Raw genomic sequence first — 9,592 nt, 5'->3', positions numbered from 1 at the left:
GGAAAATAATACATTGTATCAATATTTAAAATATGGAATCACTTTTTATGTGCTAGGCACTGTACTAATATTTTTTGATGTATTACCCAAGTTATCTTTTCAAACCTTCATATGATGGCTATAATGATTATTGCCCCATATACAAAAATGGACTAGAGTAAGAGAGATTAGAAAATCATTCTCATATTTTAATTAAATATTTGATGGCCTACTTATAGTTAAAATACTAAGAAGATAGAAACAGTGGAGCCCTTCTTGAAATCTTTTTCTCCCTAATATTTTTATGCCATATCCTATAAATCATCACGTACTTTTCATTTTACTTTCTAAATAATTTTCGCATGTGTATTTTCTTATTCATTTTTGTTACTACTGCCCAGATATTGGCCTTTAATATTTCTTGACTGGGTCATCTTAACAGCCTTCCTATTGATTTCTTTCCTAAGCATCTTTGACCTATTAACACATACTTCATATTGCAACCATAATTATCTTTCTACAATGCAAATATGACAACGCCACCCCTAGTTTTTGTACTTTAATTTTCCCCTTCCATCGCAAATGTAGTTGTAAACACAGACACGGTCTTCTCAAGATCATCGAGGGGAATATGTAAAAATTATCAGAGGAATCTCCTGGTAAAAGGCCCTTCTCACCTTGCCAAATACATAAAGGAGATTCAAAAAGTATTTGTTGAATAAATCAATGAATGCATGAAATATAACACTAAGAAAGTGAAGAGGATTAGGGAGATGGAAGAAATAAGATATTTACAGCCCTCTCCTGGATGGTGCTATGGTCAAATGATAGGGAGAGTAATGGCACAAGTACAATAAACATTATTGGAGTTTTTTTCCCTTTTTTTCCTGTATTTCCCCCATTTTCTCCCAAAATAGTCTATTAGAGACAGAAAAATAAGACATAATCAAACAAATGTTCTACTTCAGACCAAGATGTTTACTACTGTATCAATCAACTAAAAAAATGTAAAAATACATGAAACAACGGTTTTCAAGACACTAAATATCAGCCAACAATGGACAGTGAGCCCTGAAAGACCAGAACTCAACAAAGTAAATCCTACAATTGTTCCAGCTGCTAGTCCTGAGATTTTTTACACCATAACAGGAAGCAAGTAACTAGGCCAAGCCTGGCAGACTCCCTGAACTCAGCAGGCAAAGTTGGTCAGAGTTACCAAGGTGGCTAGAGTTCATGAAATAGATATATAGATAAGACAGCTGCACAGGGAGAAGGCAGGAGTCTGAGGTGTCCTCTTCCAGCATCCAGCAGTGCTGGTCAGAGCATGCAAATGAGGAAACAGTGAAGACATACCCCGGAGGCTTTTAACGTCTTTAGTATTAACTTCCTTCCGACCACAAAGAAAACTTTTTTTGGCACAAACCTAGGACTTTGTTCAGGATGTCCATCCGTCTCTACTACTAGTAAGTAAATAGTTCTTTAGCAGTACTTTCTTCCTGGAATCAACTTAAGATTTTAACATTTGGTTGATAAAATCTACAAGTGTGGTAATGAAAGATATTTGTTCCATATTTTGCTTCTTACAAATGCTCATAGCTCTTATCATATTCTCATAAATACCACAAAAGTCCAGTTATTTTCTTGCACAAGATAAAGATTTATGCCTTCCAAAGACTGTGAATATATCATGTCATTTTTTTCATCAGTCTCATATTACTAAAAACTACATCTAAGACATCTAATTAAATGCAAATGAATACAATTTAACATAAAATGCTATTTCATTGATAGTACATTTTAAGATTTTAACCTCAATTTTTAGCTATATTAAAGTATCTCAGAGATATCTTATATGTAAATACACAAAATAAAATGGATTGTAATGAAAACATTTATTGCTATACATACAATAGTATTTTAACAATTACAAAAGTATTATTTCTTCTATTGCTTTCTATTTAATCAAATAGAAAATATGACATAACACTCCTGTGAAGTACTTTGGATAAATTATGTATAAAAAATGTAAAATATATAGAAATATAAAATATTATACTCAAATTTAAATTTTTTTAAATTGTCATGTGAACTATAATGATACAGTGTTAATTTTTCTTGTTTAGAAAATGCATTAATGTATGTTAAAACCAATGTATGTATATTTTAATTCTAATACCATAGTTAAAATATTAATGTGAGTTTTCTCGTTATCATTTGACATGATAGCTCTAAAATTCGAAGTTATTTCTTAAAGAAATACATAATAGTGCATATAGTAATGTGACTTTAAAATATATTTTCATAGGAAAAGAGATGGGAGAGCTTAACCCTTTTTTTTTTTTTTTTTTTGAGATGCAGTTTTGCTCTTTGGCCCAGTCTGGAGTGCATTGGTGCCATCTCTGCTCACTGCAAACTCCACCTTCCGGTTTCAAGTGATTCTCCTGCCTCAGCCTCCCAAGCAGCTGGGATTACAGGCGCCCACCACCACGCCCAGCTAATTTTGTATTTTTAGTATAGATGCGGTTTCACCATGTTGGCCAGGCTGATCTCAAACTCCTCACCTCAAACTCTGCCTGCCTTGGCCTCCCCAAGTGCTGAGATTACAGGTGTGAGCCACCGTGCCTGGCCAGAGAGCTTAACCCTTAATTGGCATTTTCTATGATGACATATGAGCCCAAATGTCAAGCTGCATATGGTCATCCACTCAAACCTATCACATATATGTGCAAAATACCATCTCACAGCTGGTGATGAACTATTCACAAGTTTCTATTTGTTTACTCAGGTACAATTCTAATTTCCAAGAGAAAAATGTTTTCAGTTTTCAGCCTTTTAGTGTTAAGTGTTAGCTCTACACATACAAAATTACTACTTCAATAAAAACTCATTAAATGTCATGAGAGGGCTAGAGAATAAGGTGGAGGAAATCTGGAAATGGGACAACAGTACCAACAAATTTTCAAAAAATGTATGAAAGATAAACTAAATTTAGAGCATCAGAATCCTTGGATGAGAGTTCTTCTGCCAATAAGCTAAATGACAAAAAGAAAGAGGAGAAAAAAAAAGATTAAAATGATGAAAGGCATTTATCAAAGAAAGAGTGCTAAAATAGAACAAAACAGAAATCAAACACAAAAATTAGCTGTTCGGGTCCCAGCCATCATCTTCATCATCCCTGTGGCAGGGAGAAGAAAAGGATGGGGTTGCAGAGGGCTCACATCCACTTTCACTAAACTTCATTTCTACAGGGTTACCCACTACCCTTCACTGAATTTCACTGGCCAGATTTTGGTACATGGCCCAATCTAGCTACTAGGGAGGCAGTATGCATGAAATGAATTAAAAAGAAAAACAGGCTGGGCACGGTGGCTCACGCCTGTAATTCCAGCACTTTGGAAGACCGAGGCGGGCAGATCACGAGGCCAGGAGTTCAAGACTAGCCTGATCAATATGGTGAAACTCCATCTCTACTAAAAATACAAAAAATTAGCTGGGCATGGTGGCAAGTGCCTGTAGTCCCAGCTACTCGGGAGACTGAAGCAGGAGAATTGCTTGAACCCAGAAGGAAGAAGTTGCAGTGAGACAAGATCGCACAACTGCACTCAAGCTTGGGGGACAGAGCGAGACTCCATCTCAAAAAAAAAAAAAAAAAGAAGAAGAAGAAGAAGAAAAACAACGTTGTAGAAGAGAAGAGTGAACCTATACCATTATGTAAATTATATACTCTATGACTGATCTGTGAATAATATTTCCATACTCATAGAATGTTAGTGCTGAATAATGATTTAACAAAAAGTGTGAACTTTTAATTTGGGGGTATTCACATTATGTCTGGCGAATTCATTAGTGTTAAAGCCTCATCTTTCATAATAGTAATCATATATCATCTCTAAGACAGAAACAAAAAACTAACATTATAATTGATAAAGGAAGAAAAATCAATCAAAATTGCTCCCTCTAAGTGGAAGGATTTGAGTACCTTATTTCTTTTAAAATTTTTTATATTGTACACGTTTCCTTAAGGAAACATGAAAAACTGATTTTTTTGAAGAGGTAGGACTAATGGTTTGGTGGTATGGAAGAAGTTGTAAAATTGCAAGGACAGGGGTACTGTAGTCAGAGAATTTACAAGAACTTGAAGGACTGGAATTGATACATTAGTACTGACAATAGGGGTGGCCATGGGAGTTAATGGCTGAGCTAAGTTGGAGAAATGTTATTAAATTCTAAGAGGTCAAGGAACTGAGAAGAAAAGTTTTTGAATAATCTTTCATGGGAATGATAATAATATCACTAAGATTAATAATAGAAGAAGGACTCGATTTTTTAAAAAATGAGGAGAGTGATCAGGAGATAGATGATAACTACATAGGGAAATATGGCATGGTATAATTGTTGGACATCTGGCTCAAATGACTTGTGAATTTTAAAGGCAGAAGATAGAAAAATGATTTGAAAGTGGTAATGAAGAACAGTGTGAGTCTTACACCTCACCACTAAGACCTGAGCTATTGAGTTAGGAGAGGAAAGAAAAGAGTCCACCTGAAAAAGCTGCAGAGAAGACGGTGTCTTTTTCAGAAACTCACTTATTTGGAGAAGTAATGGGAACATTCAGAAAACTGACTAAGGCTTAAGGGGAATTGCTAATGATAGCCCATATATTTCAGACTTGGGATGTATAAAACATTATGAGCGTTAGAATTGGTTGGTATAAAAGGGAGTAGAAAGTCGGGGTTCTGGCGAAGATATTAGTAAAAAGAGAAGTAGGACATCATGGAGTTAGTACCTAATGTGCTCAACTGGGTATTTCTGGTGACTCATTGTCTTCAGAGAAAAGTCACCAAGACATCAGGGGATTGTTAACTCCTGAGGGAGAGCTATTCTGAAGTTTGATGTGGTACAATTGTGCTCAATAAATGAAAAAGTAATTTACAAATAAAGCCATGGTTGGAAACATGAAAATTCAGAACTATCTGAAAACATTGTTATCTACAAGCAGAAATAAGATTATTACAGAGAGCCTAATATATAGGAAAAAAGAGGTTAAGGTACTGATCAGAAAGAAAAACGACGCAACAAAGAGAAAAATAAATGGAGAATAGCTACCTAATAACAAGAAATGGAACAAAAAAATACAGTGAACATAAACCACCCTGAAAGGGAGCACTGTTGGCAGTGATTAAAAAAATAAAAGAAAACTGTACGGTTTTCTTGAAGGACTGCCTTTGACTTTACCTTGTATTCAGCTTCTTTGCTCCCCATACACAATATGCTTGCAAGCCTCTAATAACCATTGACTAGCAACGTGAAGCCCAAGAAATACAGTGAATTTCTGTGTACAGAAAGAACTGCTTTTATTAGCTGCCAAACACAGCCTAGAATAAAGTTTTGGCAACAGCCGAGTAAACTGCTTCAGTGGATGGAAGTATACTTTTCTTGGCTTTCTGGGTAGGAACAGTACAGCGGCCTCTGGAGGCTGGCTGATAGAATGGATCCCATTATTTATTGATATATCATCTTAAAACTGATAAAGATGTTGTGTAATTATTTTAACCTCTTAAACTCCTATTGATATCAGGAATTAGATTTTAGTCTTCATTTATCTGTTTCTAAACTTCAACATGATTAAAAGTATGTTCAGCTTTCATGATTCTCTAAACTAAAATATTGTGGGTTTGTTATCATGAAAACCTATTTCTCAAAAAGGCACTTCTCTCTGAGATAACACTGGGGCTAGTAGTGAATATACTGGTATATTGGATATTCAATGCCAGGTAATTCTGAATATAATCTTAGTTCTAGTCTAATAGCCAGGCGTATAGTGTTACTTATAGCCACTATATTAACAGAAGTTTTTATTTAAAAAGAAGATGCTACAGTATTGAACGTACTAATATAGAACTAAAATGTTTGGAAAAAAAGACATTATAAGAGTGTGAATTTTAAGCTGTTTTGTTTCTCTTATTTAATCCATAAATATAGTGCCATAATTAGGTTCAGAAAATTAAAAAGATGAAGCTTTTATAAATCAGTAAGTTTTAAGTCTCTCCTAATATTGAAATAACCCCATACATTAAGTTTTCTTACATTTCAAATAGAAGAGCAAGAATATTCTTAGAAATCTTTACATAGGACCAGCCACGGTGGCTCAGCCTCTAATCTGAACACTTTGAGAGGCCGAGGTGGGTGGATCACGAGGTCAGGAGTTCGAGACCAGTCTGACCAACATGGTGAAACACACCGTGTCTACTAAAAGTACAAAAATTAACCCGGCGTGGTGGCTCGCGCCTGTAATCCCAGCTACTCAGGAGGCTGAAGAAAGAAAATCGCTTGAACCCGGGAGGCAGAGGTTGCAGCGAGCCGAGATCTTGCCACTGCATTCCAGCCTGGGTGACAGAGGAAAAAAGAAAGAAGAAAGAAAGAAATTTTTACATAGCTAGATTTTAGGAAGAAAAATATTTTTTTCATGGAGTTGGAGAACCTTATTTCCCACGCAAGTATGATTCTGTCATAATCAAGTCTGCAGTCATCTCTTTCCACAGAAGAGAAAAACTATAAGAACCCACCTGAACCAATGGAGAAGGTGCGTGTGATAAACAACTGTATTGTAATTTTCTTAAGTGCTTGAATAAAATAGCCAGTCAGCCAGGTAATATACACAATTGTCCAGCATTTTGAAGATATAAAAAACAAACTTGAAATGGCATAACATTTATTTATTTATTTATTTATTTATTTATTTATTTATTTATTTGAGATGGAGTCTCGCTCCGTTGCCTGGGCTAGAGTGCAGTGGCGCGATCTCGGCTCACTGCAACCTCCGCCTTCTGGATTCAAGCTATTCTCCTGCCTCAGCCACCTGAGTAACTGGGGCTACAGGCGTGCGCCACTACGCCCAGTTAATTTTTGTATTTTTAGTAGAGATGGGGTTTCACCATGTTGGTTGGGCAGGATGGTCTCAATCCCTTGACCTCGTGATCTGCCCGCCTCGGCCTCCCAAAGTGCTGGGATTACAGGTGTGAGCCACAGCGCCCGGTCCATTTGTTTATTTTCTTAATACTCAACACTTGAAGGCAAATAATGTACAATAATAATCTGACAATTATTGAAAATTATATATTTTTTAAAAATGAAAATTTTGGTTTCAGAAAGTTTTTTAATGTGAGGTACTATATTTTCTTAATTATAACTCATAGAGAACCTAGCCAATTAAGAATGTTCATAAATCAATAAATATTACTTGAATAATGATGCTACATACAAAGACCAAATGAAAACTATGTGGGCAAATTGTTGGCAGCAGCTAGGTTTCCTTTAGAAATTCCTTTCACATAACACTATTTGGACAGAATGTTACCTATTTCAATCACTTCTAAACCATCTTGAGAATGGAAAGTCAAGGAGAATTGCAGAGTTTTTTAACTATTTGATGAGAACTTTATCACCTTTCCTTTGATGTGTAACTTTCTCTTGAGAGAGGCCTAGGGCAGCTCTGATTGAGATTGGCATCTGAAGAATCTGAGTGTTGTAACGTTGTGATCCCTTCATTGTATGATCCCTTCATTGTATTTGTTTGTGGGTAAATATTTTATAAAAGCCTTCAAATATAAAACTTCCCTGGTCATGACTTTTAACATTCTCTCTGGTTTAACCAAGTTTCTTTTCTTACTTTGTCTTAATAATAGGGAAACTGTAGTAAGCACTTTTCAAACATCAAAATCAACAAGCTCATACTTAGTTTGAGATTAGTTAAATACTAATCCTAAATCATTTCAAACAAAGCTGACTAGTAGTTATCAAAAATTAATTTGTTATGATTGGCATTTTATTATAATCTTTAATAATAATAAAGTTGATCGTGTTTGATCAATTTCAAAATTTTAACAGAGATCTGTGAGCTCTTTATGAATGAACATTACATAAAACTTGAGTGTAGCCTCTATGTTCAAAAAATATCCATACATTTTAAACTTCAGTTATTATGGGATTCATCTTTTTGACTAAGGAAAATAGTTGAAATAACATGTTCTGTAAAAAAGCAGTTCTATCAGAAAAATCTTCAAGTCATGGCACACAGTGGCTCATGCCTGTAATCCCAGCACTTTGGGAGGCCAAAGCAGAGTGGATTACTTGAGGTCAGAAGTTCGAGACCAGCCTGGCCAACACAGTGAAACCCTGTCTCTACTTTAGTTTTTTAATTAATTTATTTTTTTTACCTCTGAATTTCTTATTGACCTCCTGCTCCCCAAAGGGTACCCTGCATCTGCTGGCTTAATGTCTCAGAACTTTGGTGTCATTGGTCTCAGACACCACTTTGTCATCCACTATCCTGCAGGTGGTGGACTTTTGGTTGTTTCCATGGAGCTGCTGCTGTCCAGGGCATCACCATGATTGAAGTTCTCCCTGTCTTCCAGTGGGCTGCAGTAGGTGGCAATCTCAGCCTCCAGCTTGACCTTGATGTTCAGCAGGGCTTCGTACTCCTGGGCCTGGCGCTGTCCCTCTGCCCGAGTCTGTGCCAGCTCTGACTCCAGGTGCAGCAGGATGGCGTTGAGCTGCCCCATCTGCAGGGCATAGCAGGCCTCCACCTCCCTCAGGCTGTTCTCCAAGCTGGCCTTCAGATTTCTCATGGAGTCCAAGTCGATCTCCAAGGACTAGACTGTATGTCTCAGCTCCGTGAGCGTCATCTCAGCAGCTCCAACCTCAGCAGACTGCGTGATGACCACTGTGGTGCTCTCCTCAATCTGCTGAGACCAGTACTTGTCCAGCTTCTCTCGGTTCTTCCCAGCCAGCTCATCGTATTGGGCTGAATGTCTGCCATGATCTTGGTGAGGTCCTGCGATTTGGGGGCTTCTACCTCCATGGTCAACCCAGAGCTGTCAATCTGGGCTTGTAAGCCTTTTACTTCCTCTTCCTGGTTCTTCTTCATGAAGAGCAGCTCCTCTTTGAGAGCCTCGATCTCTGTCTCCCTGCTGCAGCTGAGTGACATTAGTGTCATCAATGACCTTGCAGAGCCCATGGATGTCACTCTCCACAGACTGACGCATGGCCAGCTTTGTCTCATACTTGACTCTAAGGTCATCAGCAGCAAGACGGGCATTGTCTATCCGCAGAACGATGTGGGCATTGTCCACAATATTTGTGAAGATCTGAGCTCTCAGTTCCTCGATGGTCTTGAAGTAATGGCTCCAGTCTCTGTCCTGGGGTCCCTTCTTCTCCAGGTGCTCCCGGATTTTGCTTTTCAGGATTTTGCTCTTGAGCTTCGGGTTCTCAGTCTCCAGGCTCCTCACTCTCCAGGTAGGAGGCCAGGCGGTCATTCATGCTTTGCATGGTCTCCTCGTTCTAGATGCCTCCCATTCCTGCCAAGTCCCCCGCCATCCTCATGGCCAGGCCCCGAGACCCCATGCCGCCCAGGAAGCTGGTAGAGCGGGACACGGAGATCCGGGAACCAGGGCCCCTGGCGGCTGCATAGACGATGGCCGCGCTGCTGCCTGGCAGGGCACCATAGCTGGACGCCCGGACAGAGCCCAGGGAATGGTAGTTGGTGGAGAGGGTGGAGCGAGTGGTGAAGCTCATGCTGTTTGGGGAGGAGAGCGAGAGGACAGGACTCAGGCTT

At 38.2% G+C, this 9,592-nt stretch overlaps 1 pseudogene across 1 annotated transcript; it reads right to left on the bottom strand.

Annotated features, from left to right (window-relative positions):
* Positions 1-8,250: 8,250 nt before the first annotated feature.
* On the bottom strand, positions 8,251-9,293 carry LOC101130209 (keratin, type I cytoskeletal 18-like; annotated as a pseudogene). The gene is made up of 2 exons (XR_010130548.1): positions 9,043-9,293; positions 8,251-8,954 (listed from the first exon to the last, which is right to left on the bottom strand). The product of XR_010130548.1 is annotated as a keratin, type I cytoskeletal 18-like (transcript).
* Positions 9,294-9,592: the final 299 nt, after the last annotated feature.

This window comes from Gorilla gorilla, chromosome 14, assembly GCF_029281585.2.
Source record: "Gorilla gorilla gorilla isolate KB3781 chromosome 14, NHGRI_mGorGor1-v2.1_pri, whole genome shotgun sequence".
In the NCBI taxonomy this organism is placed as follows: Eukaryota; Metazoa; Chordata; class Mammalia; order Primates; family Hominidae; genus Gorilla; species Gorilla gorilla.
Note: the sequence above shows the minus strand (reverse complement) of the source record. Positions and strands in the feature narration are given on the sequence as shown.